The sequence below is a fragment of the Lathyrus oleraceus genome, chromosome 3 (genome assembly GCF_024323335.1).
Source record: "Lathyrus oleraceus cultivar Zhongwan6 chromosome 3, CAAS_Psat_ZW6_1.0, whole genome shotgun sequence".
Taxonomy (NCBI): domain Eukaryota; kingdom Viridiplantae; phylum Streptophyta; class Magnoliopsida; order Fabales; family Fabaceae; genus Lathyrus; species Lathyrus oleraceus.
This window is the reverse complement of record NC_066581.1, coordinates 50,604,164-50,625,388: the sequence shown is the minus strand read 5'-3', so window position 1 is coordinate 50,625,388 and position 21,225 is coordinate 50,604,164. Positions and strand designations below refer to the sequence as shown.

The following is a 21,225-nucleotide window of genomic DNA, read 5'->3' as shown; positions in this document are numbered from 1 at the left end:
CACCTATGAGGATCGAGGATCGAGAGTTGAAGCAGTTGCGGGGTAAAGAGATTGCCTTGGTGAAGGTAGCTTGGGGAGGACCAGCAGGTGGCAACGTGACTTGGGAACTGGAGAGTAAGGTGAAGGAATCTTACCCAGAGTTGTTCGCTTGAGGTATGTTTTCGAGGACGAAAACTCTTTTAGTGGGGGAGAGTTGTAACACCCCGATAATAATAAAATAATTATTTAAAATTGAGTTAATAATTTATTTATTAATTTAATTAAATAATTGGGAATTTTATTATTATTATTATTTGTTGGATTATTATTATTATTATTATTATTTGGAAAATATATAAGTTGGAAATAAGAGAAAAGAGCCTCATTTGGAACAGAAGGGTTTTCACGTGAAAAGTTGAGAAGCTGCAGAGAAGAGGAAAAAGGGCAAGAGAAAAACTGAAGAGCACGGTTGAAGAACGGAAAAGCTAAAGCTTAGAATCGCCGGATTAACTCAGGTAAGGGGGGTTTATCGTCGATTAATGGGTATTATGGGATAATATGTAGTGGGTAGTGATAAGCCGTTAAGTTAGCCCTAATTGGAACTGTATATGCTGAAATTGATGTTGGTTAAACTGTGTAAAATCTGTAAATTGAATCGGTAGTTGTGTGAGTCTTGAATGTTAGACTAGGGCAAGAACCCCAACCAAAAACTTGAATCGGTACTACCAATTTACCAAAACAAATTGTTATGTTTAGAGATGGTTTCAGATGAGGAAACGGCCGGAAAACCGGATCTGCGTAAGCTGACAGAACCCTGGAATAATGCAGAAAATCTGAGTCTGCGCGCGAGCGGTCGACCATAGGGTCGGCGTGCGCTGACCCGTGAGGCATGCGCCGACTGCATGCGTCGACGCAAGGGATTTTGCGCTGACCCGTGAGGCATGCGCCGACTGCATGCGTCGACGCAAAGGAGTTTCGCGCTGACTCCCTCCAGTTGGGCAGAGTGGAAAAATTGGATATTTAATGTGGTGTACATAATTGAGAGCTGAACTATGTTGGTACATGATGTGATAGGGAATTATACCCCTCTGTTATGAGCAGTATAAGTATTAGTAGAAAGTGCTAATACTGTGTTTAATTGATTTGCATAATAATGATGTGTTGATGAGGTATGATGGCATGCATAGTGAGGTGAATGTATATATTATGCCTGTGTTGTGAATGGACTGCTGTATGGCTTATATGTGTGAGCTTATGTCCGTTGTGAATTGTTGTTGATGCTGCATTGCTAGATGATTAGCGTGCATAGCATAGCCTTCGGGGCTGTAGCTAATTCCCATGGTGAGGAATTAGTGAGTGAATCATTGTGGAGTTGTTGTTGATGTTTGCATACTAGATGATTAGTGTGCATAGTCTAGCCTTCGGGGCTGTAGCTAATTCCCATGGTGAGGAATTAGTGAGTGAGTCATTAGATCTCAATGAGTGGAACTAATGAGCTTAGTAGCCGTATCCGGAGGGATCGGTGAGCTTGAACTATATGTTCAAGAATAGTCGGTACCGCACGTGTAGAGTCTCATTGCATAATGAATGTATGGCATATAATATGAATGGATGTATTCCAGTATTATATGTGGGTGGTGTGTTGTGTTGTGTTGATGTTGATTGTGGTCGAGAATCTACTGTTAAGTATGTTGTTGGAACGGATATTGCTGTTGCTGAATGCGTAGTATGATTAGGGTGATTTAATGCGTTAATTACTTAACATTACATAATGTTGTATAATGCTTATTTATAGATTGAGGAACTCACCCTTACACCTATTTTTCAGGTAACGAGAAATGAATCGAGTAGAAGCTAATGCTTGGAGTCTAGAGTAGTTCTTATGGGTCATGCTCTGATAGATGTAACATCGGGAGGGGGTGTTTTAACTAAGTTGTTATTGGTTGTTGAATGATTTACATGTATTGTGTTACATGTTTTACTTGATGTAGAATTTATTCCGCTGCGAATTATGCAAAGAATCTTATTTTAATTGAATAAATGAGCATGACATGATAATATGATGAACGTTGAAAAAAATGATTGTGTGACACCCTTCGGGACATAATTACTCTGATGAATATATTGTTATTTTAATTATAATAATTTGGGGTGTTTAGAAGGGTGTTACAGTTTGCGCTTAAATGTGTGTTGTTTATCGAATGCTTGCTTGCCAAAGGTTTGTGGAGTGAAGGTAGATTTTAAATTAGTGTGCTCGCCAAGGAATGGATCCTTGTGCCTACATATGCCCACTTGTTGAAGTGAGATATCAGAGCCTTCGTAGTTCGTGGTTTTAAAATGTTTGGTTTGTTTTGTTGATTTTGTTACCTTGAAGAGGGGTTTTCGATTGTGTCGCCCTGAGGCTCAAACAAAGGTTTGAATGCATTGAGTTGTTTTTAGGTTTTTGAAGAAAGTGTTATTGATTTCGGATTGCACTAAAGACTATGGATAAAGGTGAATACCTCAAACTACCAAGCCAAACATCTTGTGTTCGAAGCATTCAGAATGAGTGTAGGAAAGCTCCAGTCTCATCCCTTCTTTATCGCTTAAGGCTCGTAACGTATGATCCTAATCGCCTTTATTGTGTTTTTGAATTTGATTTGGAAGAGACCGCTTGACGTTGGATCAAGGGTTTGTTTATTGATTTTAATTTGAGAAAGAGACCGCTTGACGTTAGATCAAGGGTTTGATTATTGGTTGCGAAATGGTGTGCGTTCCTAATGCCTAAGGAGTAGCTAATCAAGCAATAAAAGAAAGCAAGTAAAAAGGATACATCGGAAAGGGGAGGGGGATACATGTAAAGTACAAGGGAATGCAGGAAATAAAAGGTCTCATTGTCAGGTAGCCCAAGAGAAAGTCATGTGTGTGCAAATGTGTCCTAAACTAGAAACCGCATAAAAGATTACAAGTCTAGAATCTTGAATGCTCCATCCATGTTCGGGTTGAATATTTGTCCAAGGTCTTTTGCAAGGGTATTAATGAGTCTCTAATTCCATTGTCCAAAGTTCTCTCCATGCTCGGGAATTATCTTGCTTTTGCATTTTTTAAGTCTTTGCCATTTTTATGTTCATTTTCAAGGTGAAAGTCAAGAATATTAATGATGAATGTACAACATGATATAAGATGGAAATAAAGTGAATAAAATGACAAGAAATAAATGTTAGAAGTTTGGGTTAGATGCCAAGTGTTAATTGTTAGAGATCAAGATAGAATAATATGAAGAAAAAAAATATATATATCAAAATTAAGTTCTAAAACAATTATGAAATCAATCCTAAAAGGCTAACAAAATATCTCTAAAAATTAATCAAAACAAAAATCTAGAATATTATCAAAATTGAATTCTAAAGTATACCAAAATTAATATCTAAAATTATTATCTAAAACAAAATTAACAATTAGAATCTAAAACAAGATTATCCATTAAATTTCTAAAACAAGATCCAATTAATCCTAAACCTCTAAACAATTAATCCAATTCAGCATGGGCCTAGACTAGTCAGGCCCACGCAGGGAGGGGTATAGAAGGCCATGGAGGGGGTGTGAAGCCATAAAACACTGAGTGGGCCTTAATTGGGATTAGGCCCAATCCAGATGGATATCCAACGAGGGAACGCAAGGTTCCCCTCATCTTCTTCCCTTCGCTCGCAAGTCGCAACCAACGGCAGCTCAATGCCAAACGCCGATCCCGGCCATGCCGGCGACGCAACACGGCGGTCCCTACGCCGTCCGCCGTTCCGACCTCCCTTCACCAAAACGAGATAACCTGATCTTACCACTTAGAAATGTCTAACAAGATCCTTCGACGCGGTAAATCTATTATGAACGAAAACAGAAACGGATTCGTGTCGCTCTCACGAATCAGATCGAATATTCGAAGCGGAATGAACTCGGTGACGACTCACACCACAACACCAGAATTAATCATCGTAATGGGGAGAAACAACCTACCGGCGGATGCGACGGGAACGACGGAGACCGACTGAGAAAATTGGTACGCTTTCACTCCTCCGTTTTCCTTCGTCTTCTCTTCCTTCTATCCGTTTCTGACGCTAGAGACGATTTTGCTTCAATCAACGAAGGCTTGTTTAGTTGCTCCAGCTGACGCACCGTGATTCAATTTGTAGGAATTATGGTGGATTGGTTATGGTAACGCAGGATTGGTACATCGTGCTGGAGACGGCGATGCGGAAACGAGGAGTTCTTGGAAGGATTTACGGAGGAATTATGCAGGTGGTGGAGATTGTCGTGCGGGAATAAGAGAAAGGGAAGAAGAAGTTTTTGGAAGATTTGAGAAGTTGTTCGAGTTTGTTACGATGGCGGAAGAGGATAATGGAAAAGTGAGGAAGAAGAATTTCGAAAAAATGAATTGATGGCGAGAGAGGACTCGGGAGCCTCCTTTGTTCACATATTTATAGAGCTGAGTTTTGTGTTTCTTCATGTCATTCCTGTTATCTGCATTTTGAGCTTGTGGATTTTTGGCTTTTGCATTGTAGCATTTTGATTTCGCACGCGTGTGCGTTTGGAGCTGTAGTTGGTAGCCTCACGTTTCACTGCGTTTTAACGTACTGTTGTTGCAGCTTGGTTTTTCTGTCATGGCTTGTATGGGCTTTGGTGGTTTGCAGGTTGTTGGAGCCGTTGCTTTGTGGCTTAGATTATCACATTTTGCTGCTGAGTCGAGCTTTGGTAGCAGCTTTTCGTTTATGCTTCCTGTTTTGGTTGTTTTCACTTGCAGCTTTATGCTTGAATTCTTTGCGTTTGGAAGAGCTTTTGAAGTTGGCTTTGTAGTAGCATTGTTTCTTGCGCGGATGGAAGCTTTTCGCATGCTGTAGCAGCTGGTATTGTTTTTCATTGCCGTTTGGCTTATGCAGCTACTTGGCAGCTTGTGTTTGAAATGTTATCCACGTTTGATTACTGCAATGCACTGCATTGTAATTCATGTTGTACTTATTTTAATAATTGGAACATGGATAATGGGAATGAATACTTGGTTAATGGATACTTTTAATTGGATATTGGACTAAAATTGGTTAAGTGGATTAAATGGAGATTTGGATTTTTGAAATTGGATTTAAAAAATGGGTATGGGTAAAAAATGAAAAAAATTGGATTTAAAATATTGGATTTAAAAATATGGATATATGATGAAATATGGATTTGGTTTTTGAAATTGTATTAAAATGGAATATGGATTAATTGAATTAAAATTGTAAACAATGGGTTTTTATTTCAAATGGATAAAAATGTTTAATATAAAAAATGAGTAGTTAAATGGGTTGAAAGAAAAAACAATGGAATGAGCTCAATGCAAAAATGATCAAATTCCTCAAAATCAATTCGACTTTTCAATAATCAATTTGGACCGTCCAACTCAACTTGAATTTCCAAAATTAATTCAAAAAAGAACGAAATGATTTCTAAAACCAAATTTATTTTCAAAGATCAACTCTAACCACAAAATTAACTTAAACTTCAAGAATTAATTTGAAATTAAAATCAATACGATATTAGAATTAATCAGAACAATTATTGACATGATAACAAAATGATGACTCTATATGCAATGGATTGGTGAATCTAACTGACGTGACTTGTAAATTAGATTGAACCATGCTTATCCAAATGAAATGAATGGATGAGGATGATATGCAAATGATTAGGGTTAGTGACCTATATGAGCATGTGAAGGATATGACGAATTTTGGGGTATGACAAAAAGTATGGAATATCTTTTGAAGTTAATGGTGAACAAAAAATAATCGCAAATGTGAAAGATGGTGTTGGTGAATATGTTTTGAAGTTGCGGGTGAATATGTTTTGTTGTTGTTGTTGGATAGTTTATTCTAAGTAATGATTGTGATGTATTTTGTAATGAAATGATATTGTTGTTTAAGTTATTATTAGGTATTAGCTATATTTTATTGAATGTTGGAAAAATATGAAGATGATGCATTTAATGTAAAAGGTATTATGAATAATATTCTATGTTTAAGCAATGCCGTATGGAGTAATCAAAAATATGTTATATTCTATTACTTGTATTTTGTTGGTGGAAATTTGGTTTTAGTTCATGTATGTGATGTTTTATGTAATGAGTTTGTACTGATGTTTAAGTTTCTATTAGGTAGCATATAATGACAAAAGTATGTTGATGAATGTATTTCTTTAAGCAATGCAATATGTAGTACTATTATTTATGAATTGACAATACAATCTTGATCTTCAATTGGTAGGCTACCTTCATAATTGTAAAGACATTATAATTGAAAATTTAGATGGTGGTCAGAATTGAGATTGATAATGTAGACGAATGCATACAAGTTAATTTGGCACCTGGTTAGATTGTCCAATGAGAGACTAAAAGGTATGGTCTAAAGAAAGACACTTTGCAAAAAAGTGTTGTATAAAAATACTTTGCTCAAGTAAATGAAATCGAAGAAATATTTTTGTTTGTACGGCAAGTTAAACATGTTTTGAGATAAGGAAATGTCACAGAGTGCTGAGTTATGGACCTAGTAGTAATAAGTATAATATAATTATTAAATAGGGCAACCAATGTTTATAAAACTGAAAGTTGTAAAATTTATTTTATAATAATGATAGTAATATATTACTATAAGATCATCGTAAAACATATAACTGAATTTGAAAATAAAATAGTAACATTTCATTAATATTGAGATATATATTGGATATTAACATAGAAAACATAATGGTGTTAATAAAAAAATAACAAAAAAAATAACCAAGCACACGTAATGGTTTTCATGGTCAACAACAATTTACATATACGACATGTGTAATAAATATAAGTTGTAGCTTCCAAAAAAAAATGCAACACTTAGACAGGAGCATTTGTCATGTTTGTTGATGTATGTAATGCTCTAAAATTTGTACCAAAATTATAAAAGTATCAGTTATAGTTTGTATTGGAAATTATTTGTGACAGAACATAAATAGTATATATATATATATATATATATATATATATATATATATATATATATATATATATATATTGATATTGGTAAATAATGCTCATCACAAATTTATAAGCTAAAAAATGGAAGTTATACACACAATTTATATATGTTGTGGAAAACCTCTTTGTAGATAATGTTTGTTGTAGAAGTTTTGTTATTGTTTTCTTAATCATGTATCAAGATCTTTATTCCGTTTTTGCTGGTAACCCAGGTAAGTGAAACATATACCTTTCCATAGTAAAAACATTCCTAGGTATATAAAGTTCGACCTAATACAATGGTTGTCCTTGTGATTTGTTAATGGTCATCACATAGGATAAAATAATTGGAAATTAACGTCGACTGAGTTTAAATGGCCAAGGGGATTGAGAAGAGGACATATCCATTCTAGGAATATAAATGACTTTTCCATGTCCTTTTCCACCCATAATTTCATCTTCAAGTACATGTGTTGCCATTTTGGTTACAATGAGCCTTGTCCCATTACACAAACCTTTAAATTGATCGATATTTCTCATTAGCATAATGGGTGTTCCTACCTTTAATTTGATGTGATTGTTAGGAAACTCAGAAGTTTTAAATGAGATGAGAAATTCAGGACTAAGAACGTCAAGCATGTTTTTGTCATGAATTTCTGATCTATCAACAAAATTTGAGCAATAGTAATCCTTTATGTCACCTATAGAAAGAGTTTGAACTTAATAGTAAAAAGAAACAACCATGAATAAGAAAACTAAACTCATATAGGCTAAGATTAGCATACCTGGAATCAAGGAAAGCACATGATCATTAATTTGTTCAACCATTTCTATTATTGATGCTCAAATTGCCCGACTTTTGAGGTAGTCGTAAGATTGATAGTTACTGATGAACTTAGGATAAGTATTATTCACAATGGAAACAATTGGGTCATCAAACTTTGTAATCAAGATCTCATGGGGAATGTCCATTTCCGCATAACCATCATTTGGTTTTGAAACTCTACCTTCACCAATTTTGAACAGCCAATTGGAAAATTCAGCAATTTCCATTTTTCCTTGTTCAACAGGACCACAAGTAAGACGCATATTCTTGGTTAAAGTTAATACTTGTACATAATTACATATATATGATGCATTAATGGTAGTGCGTGAAATATCAGATCGACTCCCCCTAGGCACAACAGAAAAAATCTGTCTAAAATCACCACCAAATAGGACAACCTTTCCACCAAAAACTTCATCCAAATTATTATAGATACTCATAACATCTCTTAAAGTTGTGTTAAGTGCTTCAAAATAATATTTATGCATCATTGGTGCCTCATCCCAAATAATCAACTTTGTTTTTCGAAGGAGTTCTGCAACGTCATCGTCATAATTAAACCTGCAAGTTGAATTATCCAAAGTTGGTACCGATATTTTGAACTTAGAATGTATGGTTCTACCCCCAGATAATAATAGATATGTTATTCCACTTTCTGAAACAGTTAAACAAATATCTTGTTTATACCTTAAAGAACTTGAAAGTGTTCTCCACATGTATTTTTTACCGGTACCCCTATAACCATGTAGGAAGAAAACACCTCATTTTTTACTATTAATAGTGGACATGATTTTCTCATAGATTTTGGCCTACTCATCTTAAATATATAACACCAAAAACTACACCTTCATACTTGGAACATATATGTATATTAGAAGTTTCAATGAAAATAAATAATTGAACCATAAATGGCATGTTAGAGGTCTGAACATATTACGAAATCCAGTATTCATGGATTGCACGTCGTAACTTCTTTCTTCAAAAATGAGTCGATATTTCCTAATTGTTTAAGAACATATCCACTTGGATATGAACTTGGTTTGAAATCTTTAAGACATCTGCAATTTTCTTGAAGTAGTGTTTCAATTGCAACCAATGTTAAATTCTGTAATTTTGATTGACTCAAAATCAAGTGTGCAAGAAATGAGGAAGCAACGTGTTGAGGAAATAATGAATTAAGTATTTCATAATTATTAAATGAAAGTGATATAACACTATCACAAAAGAAAGAGTCAGCATCTTTGTGCGAAACTTGTTAAAAGAGTCGTAAATAGAATGGATAAAATAACAACAAAATTGTTATGATTGAAATTCTAGACCTGAATTGTTTGTCAGTTGTCTTTGTGCTTGCAACAACCCATCTAACAACAATACCCAGGACTCATTCCAAACATAAACATGTCGGTTCAAATTTCCTGATAGAAGGATAACCACAAAAAGCTTTCTAAGGAAATGTCTTGAACCCCATTGACTCGCTTCTTTAATATCCCTAGTGTATTTCCTATCATCTTCAAGGAAACCCATTGCAAAACAGGCTTGCCTAAAAGAATCATATTGAGTTTCTCCAATCTTCCTAATTTCCTCATAATTTATAGGTCCATTAACAACAGTCAACATCAAGTGGAGGTAAAAAAGTTCTCCAGTCGAAGGTGGCACCCATATCAAATGGCCAATGGTAAAGCCTCTTTTTCGCGGCTTCCATGTTCCTTTTCTCTTTTTGTAAACAAACTTGGTGACAAATTGATTGTATCTTAATTTTTTGGCCTCTTCATATTTCCCATTTGCAACTAACCAAGAAGTGAACATGGATTCAGTAACACTTGGTTTTTCTAAAACACTTTCCATTCGGTCGAAATCTGAGTAGTACACAACTTTCTCACCATTAAGATGGAAAAACATACGTTTGACAACTGGCTTCCTTCCATGAATGTTGTAAGAAAAAATTCTCCAACATGCTTCCCTTGGAAAAACATATCTACAATCTAGATATTGTTTGATCTCATCAACATGGTCAGTATCATGTGATGATGCTCCTTTAGAACTAACCATGCTTACAATTATTCTATCACACACTTTGTGAATGTACTTGAAAAGATACTTGATTAAAGTACTTTGGTTGCACCATTCCATATTTATATGAGCTTTTTTTTAATATCATTCTTGTATTATATGGCACGACATGTTGATTGTCCAATGGGATACCATTTTTGTGAATGATGTGTGTTTTTTATCTTCTCTTGTACATTGGATAACCATCAACATCAACAATTGTATCTTCAATGAATTTCTCGGGGGAGTATTTTGAGCATTTTCTATTTTTCATATAACGAGATGATAACCGTGATAGACCGCATGGACCATGGACCATATGTGCCTTGACTAAGTTGTACAAAGTTGGATGAAGTTAAGGGTCTGGAATCTCGGCACAAATAATGTTGTCCATGTCAGGAGGCGTTGGATATTTACTTTGAGGATGCAAAAATATCAAAATGTGAGCATGTGGTAAACCTCTTTTTTTGAAATTCAATCATATACAAAACTGAAACATAAATGAATATTGATAGAAATATTTAAAATATAATCAGATCGTATTTGAAAGTTGTATTTGAAGGTGTCGCAACCTGAAAAATACAGTGCGAAAAAAAAACAACCGGCGAAAGAAAAAGACAGAAGAGTCGCCACCGTGCGTTATTCATCCCAAAGGAGGGAAAGGAAACGCTCGAAGTAAACCTGAAAAAAGGAAAGGACAAGACGGGGTCTCGCAACCAAATCTTGGGTTCGGGAGTCGGTTATGCGAAGGGAAGGTATTAGCACCCCTACGCATCCATAGTACTCTACGGGATCCACTTTTGTAGTTTTTGTCTAAAGGGTGTGGGTTTATCTTGTGCTGTTTACCAAAAAAAAAAGGGTTAAATGAAAATGACTCGCGCGGATGTCGCATCCACTGCATACGTATCTCATCTGAATATGAGAATCAGAGTCTTCGTAGCTCGGCTGACCTATGGGTTGGGGGATGTGTGCTCGCTAAGACATCGCGTCTTATGCCTACGTATCTCATCTTGAATGAGAATCAGAGCAAGCCGTAGTTCGGCTAACTACGGGGTTATGGATTGGGTTTTGGACGAACGACGTTACTACGCAATCTACCGGATGCTCGACCTTTAGAGACTTACTCGCCTGTAGTAGAAGGAGTAAACGTGTTGCTTTGGGTTTTAGGGTTTGGGATGCTCGAGGGAAAACGGGCAGTCCTTGACGAAGGAACCGCGCTACATGTGGGGATACGAATACAAAACACAAAACATGTATCTCAAAGTAAAATGCCACCAAGGGGCTCAAACGTTGCCTCCTATCGAGGTCTTCCAGCTAGGAAAGCAGTAAAGTATGAGAAAGGGAAAAAATTACCACACGGATAAAGATCCGAAGCTATAGCAGTTAAAGGGGCAAGAAACCCTGAAATGTCTCCAGCTGGACCGTCAAAGGAAATCAGTCAACACGAATAATCAGAATAAAACTCCAGGGGGTATCCCACAAATAAAGTGGGAAACCACGCGAGTGTCTCAGCGAAAGCCATGTGAGCCCTCACAAAACTCGACAAAGAGTTAGAGCGGCAAGATGAAATCAAGAGAAAACAATGCCATGGAAACACAAGACAGGTTAGAATAAACAAAATAGGGTAACCCAGAGTTGCCCCTAAATCAAAATGTAACCACATGAATAATTCCATCAAAATTCACAAAAGGCTCACAAAAAAGGTATCAAATTCACCCATAATACCTCATACATTTAGAGCATTCAAATAAAAGACATAAAGATGATGGATATAGGGCAAACCTGATTGGAGAGCTTGATTGAAATTGAGTTGCACCCGTGAGGTTTACAAGTTGAGTTCCCTTCAGGGTTTGGAGGCTGCTCTGAACTCTGTTAGTTCTTCTCTCACTATCTTTTTCCTCGGGGTTTTGTTCCAAGGAAACCTCAGAGTATTTTGCTTCTCTCCCTTTTTCTCAAGTGAATCTCCCAGTGTAACTCCAAGTGTAACTCCTCTACTGAAACTTCAGTATTTATAGACTGATTTTCGTGGGTAGTGGGCTCAAATGAGGGAGACCCAAGTCCAAAATAATTTGTTATATTTTATTTATTTATTTATTTATTTATTTAATTAATTAATTAATTTTTTCTTTTTCTTTTCCTTTTTTTTTGTTTTTTTTTTGTTTTTTTTTTCAGGAAAAATGAAGGGTAAATTTTGGGGTATTACAGCTGCCCCTATTCAATCAACTGGAGACCTGGAAAGAAGATAGCAGCGGCTTTCGTGCTTTCGAGGTATCAAGGGATTGAATACAATAAAAGCCCAAAAATTTGCACTGAAGTGAAGTGAAGTAACAATGTCTGTCAGAATCGGCAAAGAGGTGGTCTTGAAAGAAGAATTCGTCTGGTACGGTGAGAGTCAGTCTGAATATCGAAAAAGAATGTTAAACTGGATACCAAAATAAATGGTAACACAGAAATAACCATGGCCTGAATGCCGCTCATCAGTCTGAATACTGGAAAGGATTTCGATCTGAACATCGGAAAATTGGCCTGAATGCCACAAGTCGCATCGACCTGAATGTCGGAAACTTCTTCGATCTGATCATCGGAAAGACTTGGCCTGAATGCCACTTCGATCTGAATATCGGAAAATTGGCCTGAATGCCACAAGCTGCATCGAACTGAACGTCGGAAACTTCTTCGATCTGAACATCGGAACACTGGCCTGAATGCCACTTCGGTCTGGATACCGGAAAACTGGCCTGAATGCCACTTCGGTCTGGATACCGGAAAACTGGCCTGAATGCCACTTCGGTCTGGATACCGGAAAACTGGCTTGAATGCCACTTCGGTCTGGATACCGAAAAACTGGCCTGAATGCCACAAGTTGCATTGACCTGAACGTCGGAAACTTCTTCGATCTCAATATCGGAAAATTGGCCTGAATGCCACTTCGGTCTGGATACCGGAAAACTGGCCTGAATGCCATAAGTTGCATCGATCTGAACGTCGGAAACTTCTTCGATCTGAACATCGGAAAACTTCATGCCTGTCAGCATTGGCAGAAATAGGGAATGATAATAGAGGCGGTGCATGGGCCAATGACACTTGCTGGGGATAACAAAGGTAAGTCATGAACCATCTTCAGTCTAAGTACTGGAAACAACTTCTAGCTTATCACTTGGGATACCGAGAATGTTTTATGCTTACATGCGTATGTTTGAATTTTTCAATGGCGTAATGCTCCATGAAAATGGAAATGCTACGCGATTTGGAAGGATGCAATGCAATATGATTCTACATGCAGGGATGCAAAATGCTGGGTAGAATGCCAAGCCGAGGCAAGGGGATCTGCTGGGGAAATGATTACCATCCTCTGGGCTCTGGCCAGGCTGCTGGAGATACACACCACAATGAACTCTGTGGGGAGATGACTGGCCATGCGGTGTTCTGGCCATACCGAGACTCTGATCGGGGAAAGAATGGCATTGGAAGCCTGCTGCTGAGGAAAGCTACAATGATTCTGGAAACCACGGTTTGCGAGAGATGACTCAGCAGGGGGAGCAAACACTGATACAGTACGAGGTTCTGCTTCAAGGAAAGAAACCATGGATCTGGCATTGGGATTATCGATCTGGCATCGAACTCTAAGGAGCAGCCACTTCTGCTGGGAAGATACAGTCTGGCACTGTCAACTCCGCTGGGGATATATAGTCTGGCACTGTCAACTCTACTGGGGAGTGTATGTCCTGAAACAAACGCTTGGGGAAGTACAGTGGTGAGAACCTGCTGGGGATTGAAGAATCCAACACTCTGATCAGCTCTGCAGGGATAAGACACCAAATTCGTCTGTTGGCGACTTCACTGGGGAAGATATTCACGATCGTCCGCAGGGGATTTTAATGGAATGCCCTGAGGGTATCTGTTCTGAATAGACGATCCAAAACACTTAAAATTTACAACAATTTTAAATGTTTATTAAGCATGTACCTGTAAAGCCCTTATGTGTCATGATGCAATGTTTATCAAAAATTCGGACGTTATTTTTGCAAACAAAACAGTAAAATGAAAATGAAAACAGAGATATACTGAATAACATGATTTTATTGATTGAATGGCCTCTGAATAGGCATTTACACTAAGAAGCAATCCCTGGAAAGAGGTAATCGCACAATAGATAAAAACAGAAATTAATGTAATGGCAATGTGAAATGGATTTCTATTGGGTTCCAATTCTGCTATGACTTGCTCGTCTTCAAGATCCTCCAGATGATCAACTTTCTGAAAGAGTGATTGGACTGTTTCCTATCCTTCAAAAATTTCCAGTCATTGGCACGAGATGAGATTCAGAACTACTCAGAACGCAGTCATTCGCTTAATCCCTAACTTTTGCCTGGATCGCCCTTTTCGGGTTTTCAATCCACCGGGATATCCATTTTTGCCTAAGTTGCCTTTTCAGGTTTTCAACTTACCGGGTGTACAATCTTTTTTATTTTTGTCCCTAATTTTTGCCCGAACCTTTTCATTTTCTTGGTTCGCCGGGATGCCCATTTTTTGCCTGGACTATTCTTTTTACTGTCCAGCGGGTCTATTTTATGCGAAGTATTTTTTAACTGCGTCTGAGTTCACAGGGGAAGTGAAGTTTTCACCATCCATAGTTGCAAGCATTAAAGCCCCACCATCAAAAACCTTGGTGACAATATACGGTCCATCATAGTTAGGAGTCCACTTGCCCCTGTGATCTGTCTGAGGAGGAAGGATCCTTTTCAACACTAAATCTCCGACTTGGAAACAACGAGGACGCACTTTCTGATCAAAGGCTCTCTTCATCCGACTCTGATACAACTGCCCATGACAAATGGCTGCCATTCGCTTCTCTTCGATAAGACTCAACTCATTGAACCTTGTCCGAATCCATTCAGCTTCGTCTAGCTTGACATCCAACAAGACTCTTAGGGAAGGAATCTCCATTTCAACAGGTAGGACTGCTTCCATACCATACACAAGGGAGTAAGGGGTTGCCCCAGTCGATGTACGTACTGAAGTGCGGTACCCATGCAAGGCAAAATGTAGCATCTCATGCTAATCTCTGTACGTGACGACCATCTTCTGCACAATCTTCTTTATGTTCTTATTTGCCGCCTCAACAGCGCCGTTCATCTTAGGGCGGTAAGGGGAAGAATTGTGATGCTGAATGTCGAAGTTCTGGAACAACTCCTTCATCATTTTGTTGTTGAGATTAGAACCATTATCAGTGATGATTCTTTCGGGAATCCCATAGCGACAAATGATTTCTTTCTTGATGAAACGGGCAACCACATGTCTGGTGACATTCGCGAACGACGCTGCCTCGACCCACTTGGTGAAATAGTCGATGGCAACAAGGATGAAGCGATGCCCATTGGAAGCAGTCGGCTCAATCTTTCCAATCATGTCAATGCCCCACATGGCAAACGGCCACGGCGAAGACATCACATTCAGAGGATTCGGCGGTACATGCACCTTATCAGCATAAATCTGGTATTTATGACACTTCCGAGCATACTTGAAACAATCTGATTCCATGGTCATCCAATAATAACCCGCTCTCAACAATTTCTTAGCCATTGCATGTCCACCGGCATGAGTACCGAAGGAACCTTCATGAACTTCCTGCATTAACATGTCCGCCTCGTGTCTGTCCACGCATCTGAGCAAAACCATGTCGAAGTTCCTCTTATACAGCACATCGTCTTTGTTCAAGAAGAAACTGCCTGCCAATCTTCTCAAAGTCTTTCTGTCATTGTTGGATGCCCCTGCAGGGTACTCTTGATTCTTCAGAAAGCACTTGATATCGTGATACCAGGGCTTGTCATCGACTACCAGTTCAGCAGCAAACACATACGTGGCCCTGTCAAGGCGCATCACATCGATCCTGGGAGCATGGTTCCAACGAATTACCTTGATCATGGAGGATAGAGTAGCAAGTGCGTCTGCCATCTGGTTCTCATCACGAGGTATATGATACAATTTTACCGTTGTGAAGAAAGTCAAAAGTCTTCTCGTGTAATCTCTGTAGGGGACCAGAGTGGGCTGGAGAGTATTCCAATCACCATTCACTTGATTGATCACCGGAGCTGAATCTCCGAAGATGTCCAGAGTCTTGATTCTCAGATCAATGGCTTGCTCAATACCCAAGATACAGGCCTCGTACTCAGCTTCATTATTTGTGCACTCAAAAGTCAAACGAGCGGTAAAAGGCATGTGGGCACCCTTCGGAGTAGTAATGACAGCGCCAATTCCACTACCTCTAGCATTGACAGCCCCATCAAACAACAAAGTCCACTTTTCGTTTGAATCAGGTCCCTCCTCAACAACTGGCTCTTCACAGTCTTTCATCTTGAGGAACATGATGTCTTTATCAGGTAATTCAAACTTCATTGGCTCATAATCATCAATCGGTTGCTCGGCAAGGTAGTCTGACAGAATACTCCCTTTGATGGCCTTCTGTGACGTATACTGGATATCATACTCTGTTAAAATCATTTGCCAACGAGCGACGCCTTCCGGTGAGAGCTGGCTTCTCGAATATGTATTTCACTGGATCCATCTTAGAAATCAACAAGGTAGTATGGTTCAACATATACTGTCTCAGTCGGCGAGCAGCCCAGGCCAAAGCACAGCAAGTTTTCTCAAGCTGTGAATATTTGATTTCACAGTCGGTAAACTTTTTGCTAAGGTAGTATATGGCATGCTCTTTTCGACCAGACTCGTCATGCTGTCCCAATACACACCCCATCGAGTTCTCAGTCACTGATAGGTACATTATCAGAGGTCTCCCAGGAACTGGAGGTATAAGGATTGGAGGAACCACGATGTCTGTGTCTAGCCCATGCATGTCCTGATAAGACCAGGCGAAGATGTCAACGTATTCTTGCAGCAATTCAATCAGCCCTTTCTTCACATCATCTCCCAAAGCAGCCCCTATCTTGATTTCTCTCTTGGCGTCCTCGGTGCCGAGATTAATCACTTCAACAGACTCTTGATGCGGTTGAATGACCCTTTCTTCCTGTTTTAATAACCTGGTAAGTTCTTCAGGGAGTTCACAGTCTTCATCACCCTCTTCTTCAGCTTGAAAGATTGGATTTTCAAAGTCGAAGCGAGCCATAGCAGAACCGTTATCAATAGGATCCGGTGTTTTGCATCTGCATGAGTGATGGTATGTGCTTATGAGTGTGAACAAGAAGTGAAAACTAAACAAAACATTGCCATTTTTTTATTTTGTAAAACTGCAAAAATAGAAAGACAGGGAATGAAATATTTGAATGCAAAAATACGTCCTTTATTTATGATAAAAATGCAAGTGTCACATAGATGGGCCCTACAATGAGTCATTACGCCCTGGGCGGAACGTAAGACTTGGATATGCATGAATAAACAAAGAAAATTACTCTTCAAGAAGAGTGACTTGGATAATCTCTTCAGAAGACCAATTGTTGATGACTTCACCCGGGATCCTCGGACGCACCCAGTTGTCAATGTCACAATCACTATCCCCATCTTCTTCGTTGACTGCATAGACTTGACCATACTGAATGATGCCAGCGCTGGAGAAAGTAATCGGCCCCTAATGAGTCTGAGGCGTTGAAGTACACACATCCGAAACATCGTAATCCATTTCAGTTACATCATGGATTACAGAATCAGTAGGAACAACATCTGCGAATTCATTAGTAGCATCTTCAAACCCTTTTCCTCAACCCCTTCCGCAGACTCTTGGACAGACAGACCCTCAACCTGGAGGATACCTTTGTCGAGCAAGGCCTGAATACCCTGCTGTAGCTTCAAACAACCCCCACTCTGAGTGGCACAATCCAAACAACCCTTCCCACAACCGGGGAAAACATCGGCCTTCAGCAAGCATCCTTTGATATCCAACAATGGAGTCTTCAACTTCAACACATCCTTAATGGACTTGGCTTCTCCCTCTACCAAATTAACATTTGCACCACCATGCTGGGGCATGGGATTGTTGACGACATTCGGAGCCGGTGCAAGGTCGATGGCCTTTGAATCTATGAGGTCTTGAACTACGTGCTTAAAAGCTTTGCAGTTCTCAATGTCATGGCCAGGTGCCCCAGAGTGGAAGCTACACCTAGCGTTGGCGTCGTAACCCACCGGAAGTCTACCAACAGGAGGAGCCAGAGTGCGCAGTTGCACAAGTTGTAGTTGTTGAAGACTAGAAAGCAACTGGGCGTACGACATTGGAAGGGTGTCGAAACGCCGGTCCATCATCCTTTGCCTCTGTTGATAAGCGGGTCTGTTACCCGGTTGTTGCTGCTGTTGATACTGAGCTGGTTGACGTTGTGATTGTTGTTGTTGTAGTGGTGCTGCAGCTGAAATGGTCACAGCCGTAACATACGGTTGCTGATGATAATTCTGAAAATTATTCCTCCGGTTATCCTTGTTCTGATAAGAAGATATGGCATTTGCATCCCCTTCTCTCCTCTTCTGTCCCTGAATGAACGACTTCTTCACCCCTGATGAGGATCCACCTCCACTCTGGATCTTGTATGTCTTTAGGTAATTCTCCACCCTTTCTCCAGTAGAGACCACATCAGCAAAGTTGGAAGCATTGCAACCTACCAGACGCTCCAAGTAAGGTTCAGGCAGCGTATTCATGAACATGTTGGCCATTTCCTTTTCCAACATAGGAGGCTGAACACGGGAAGCTGTATCCCTCCAGCGTTGAGCGTATTCCCTAAAGCACTCATTGCTTTTAAGAGACAGATTCTGAAGTTGAGTTCAGTCCGGAGCCATGTCTGCATTATACTGATACTGCTTCACGAAAGCCTCTGCCAAATCCCTCAAGCAACGGATGTGGGCTCTGTCCAGCCTCACATACCATTCCAAGGATGCCCCAGCTAGGCTATCCTGGAAGAAGTACATAAGTAGCTTCTCGTCATCAGAGTATGCAACCATTTTACGGAAATAGGCTTGCACGTGAGTTTTGGGGCAAGAGCTGCCATTGTATTTGTCGAATATCGGGACCTTGAATTTCGGTGGCACCCTCACACCTGGGACCAGCCCCAAGTCAGCAACATCTACTCCCAGAGGATTCTGTCCTTCCACGGCCTTCAACCTTTCTTCTAATCTCCTAAACATGGGGTCCATGCCAAAGTCTTCCTGAAGCAAGGGGAACTGATCATCCTGACCATCCTGAATGGGTTGTAGACCGGAGGTGACATGTAGGATTGGGATAGGCCCCGGTCCATTGGGACCATTAGCCTCTCCAGCTGGAGGATCAGCCAACGTCTCCGGTTGAGTAATAGGGGGATCCCTCTGTACCAACAATCTAAGCTCCTGTTGTCCTTGAGCCACCCCTTGAACCAAATCCATGAATTGATTCATGCGAATCTTCATCTCGGCGAGCTCTGCCTGTAGGCTTTCCATTACTCTCTGTTGATTCCTGCGGGTACCGTATCGGTGAATGCCTGAGTCAGCTATCCTGCTGATGGAACACCAAACAAACTGAGAACATTGTGGCGGTACCTGTTATGCAAGACATGCGGATGACTATGAAAATGCAATGACATGTTTATCAATTCCAAAAGTATTCTACCCCCTTGATTCCAGTCTCACATTTGATAAACAGTGTAAGAAGAAAAACCCCGACTAGAATCAAGAAGAAGATTTAAACCCCACAGAAATGGATAAACATGTGTTAAATGATATGAATGCAAATGATGTGATGCAACGATGTGAATGCAATGCAGTGGCATGTCAATCAGGATTGCTGTATCTGCTTGAACATCTGTCAAGTTGCACTGTCTGGAGAGAAATTAAGAGCACACCAAACAAAGGTCATGGGATGGATCATGTTATCCTTAATATCAACCACCCATTTTGGTGGATTATGGTTTACACCTTATCAATACCCGAGTTTCATTGATATTAAGGATACCTGATCGGATCAACCATGAATCAAGGGTTTGTCGCAAGTCACGAGCATGGAGTTTAGGTTAAGAACCACCCAAAAGGAGTGTACTAAGGTTTAAACATGCCAAACATGTTCTACAAAAGGTTCCCATAGTCATAATCCCATCTTTCGGATATTATCAGAGGAACGACTACTCGTATTCCAACAATATTCTCATGAGAGACTCTTATGAGTGTAGTATCGCGTATCAATCGTATCAAATCTTACACTTGAACGACTTTCGCACTACGTCCTACGAATAGGCCAAGATGGGTTTGGTAAACTAAGGTCTTGGCTTCTTAGGTCTATATTGGAACAAGTAATGTCTAACCACAACTTACTTATGTGACATTATTGATCTCAACATGACCTCCACCAAGTGAATGGGCTTGCAAGTCAACTCGCTAAGGAATACTCCACACAAGTTGACAGGACTATGCCATTCTCCTATCTTAAGTGCACTCGAGTTCGGGTATAGAACTCATCTCACAAAGATCACCAAGCAGCCATAGCCAGCCAACAGATACAACAATGATATGTACACAATGCAATAAGGTAAAGCAGGTAAATAAATAAATGTACAAAAGCATGAACACCCAATAAACAAACAAACTACAAAAGCTAGGAGAGACTCGCTTAGGGAAGATGGAACAGCAAGAGGTCAACTTCTTAGACTCCCCAGCAGAGTCGCCAGCTGTCGCAACCTGAAAAATACAGTGCGAAAAAAAAAACAACCGGCGAAAGAAAAAGACAGAAGAGTCGCCACCGTGCGTTATTCATCCCAAAGGAGGGAAAGGAAACGCTCGAAGTAAACCTGAAAAAAGGAAAGGACAAGACGGGGTCTCGCAACCAAATCTTGGGTTCGGGAGTCGGTTATGCGAAGGGAAGGTATTAGCACCCCTACGCATCCATAGTACTCTACGGGATCCACTTTTGTAGTTTTTGTCTAAAGGGTGTGGGTTTATCTTGTGCTGTTTACCAAAAAAAAAAGGGTTAAATGAAAATGACTCGCGCGGATGTCGCATCCACTGCATACGTATCTCATCTGAATATGAGAATCAGAGTCTTCGTAGCTCGGCTGACCTATGGGTTGGGGGATGTGTGCTCGCTAAGACATCGCGTCTTATGCCTACGTATCTCATATGGAATGAGAATCAGAGCAAGCCGTAGTTCGGCTAACTACGGGGTTATGGATTGGGTTTTGGACGAACGACGTTACTACGCAATCTACCGGATGCTCGACCTTTAGAGACTTACTCGCCTGTAGTAGAAGGAGTAAACATGTTGCTTTGGGTTTTAGGGTTTGGGATGCTCGAGGGCAAACGGGCAGTCCTTGACGAAGGAACCGCGCTACATGTGGGGATACAAATACAAAACACAAAACATGTATCTCAAAGTAAAATGCCACCAAGGGGCTCAAACGTTGCCTCCTATCGA

The 21,225-nt window shown here is 39.8% G+C and overlaps 1 long non-coding RNA gene across 1 annotated transcript; it reads left to right on the top strand.

Moving 5' to 3' along the window:
* Positions 1-3,514: 3,514 nt before the first annotated feature.
* LOC127132461 (uncharacterized) lies at positions 3,515-5,019 on the top strand. The gene is made up of 2 exons (XR_007806720.1): positions 3,515-4,012; positions 4,146-5,019. It is a non-coding gene; the product is annotated as an uncharacterized LOC127132461 (long non-coding RNA).
* The last annotated feature ends 16,206 nt before the right edge of the window (positions 5,020-21,225 follow it).